Raw genomic sequence first — 1,150 nt, 5'->3', positions numbered from 1 at the left:
GTCCCGCTTCATTCCCATTGCCCTTCATGAAAGCCCACACACATTCGGCCCGGTGCAGAACGGTCCTCACTTGCCCACCCAGGTCTTCGTGTGTTTGCACACGCAGGCCGAAGAGGTGTGTATGTCTGGGGATACCAGGCAGACAGCAAATGTAAACACTGTTTCAACTCTGGACTTGGGTTTTAGTGCCCCATCAGGCCCTTCGCATTTGCAGGGCCAAAGCAAGCCCTGAGGGGTGGGCAGAGATGGCTCCACGTCTGCTCTCTTGTATGCTCTCTTGTAAGGGCCAACAGCAGAGCTCCCGCCAGAACAGCCCCGGGGGGAGAGGGGGCTCAGAAGTGCAAGTGGGCACCCCAGGCAGGTGCTCATGGTGGGCACGTGGATGCATGTTGCGTAGCCCATGAAGGTGTGGCTCCCCCGGGCAGTCAGGTGACTCGTCAGCGCCAAAGGGCTGCGCTATCCTCTGTCACTGGCAGTTACGGGATGGCTGCTTGGCCACCCAGGCCCTGTCCCGGAAGAGGCATGTGTTAGCCCCTCCCTCCGGACCACCTCTGGAGAGGCGGCTGCTGGGCTCTGCGGAGGGTCCATCCCTCCTTCTCAAGCCTCCACCCATTGCCTGCTGAGGGTTCTCCTTTGTGGCTCCAGGTCAGAACCTTCCAGGGAGCTGGTTCAAAGCACACACCCCTGGCCTGCCCCATCCGTTGAATCAGAGCATCTGGAACAACGGGAGCGGGGATCTAGTCTGTATATTTTCAGAGTTCCCCTGACAACCCCTGAGAGGAGAGACCGCCTTTGATCTCGCTCCCCAGGTTGGGGCCGTGAGCACAGCTTGGGGCTGGGCAGTTTGGTAAAGGTGACCCCCCCCACTCAGTGGCTCCTTTGTTTTCACATGGGAGTCAGAGGCACAGTCTGAACAAATTTAATTTACTCCTTCCTGATGCACATATCCAAATGGAAAGTACTCCCGTTGTGTTGCTTCACGCATCTGTCCTTTGTTGACGTAACTGATGAGTTTTCATTACCCCGGAGCTTCTGCCTTGCTCTCCTTTGCAGTGGGGGAAGGTAATATCCCGAGGAGTTGGGTTGAACTGTCGGTCGATGTGTTTAATCTGGATTTACTGCAGGGTTTGTGTGGGAGAGGCAGTTGAGG

This window comes from Neomonachus schauinslandi, chromosome 15, assembly GCF_002201575.2.
Source record: "Neomonachus schauinslandi chromosome 15, ASM220157v2, whole genome shotgun sequence".
Classification (NCBI taxonomy): domain Eukaryota; kingdom Metazoa; phylum Chordata; class Mammalia; order Carnivora; family Phocidae; genus Neomonachus; species Neomonachus schauinslandi.
The sequence above is the reverse complement of the archived record's forward strand: the minus strand, read 5'-3'. Positions refer to the sequence as shown.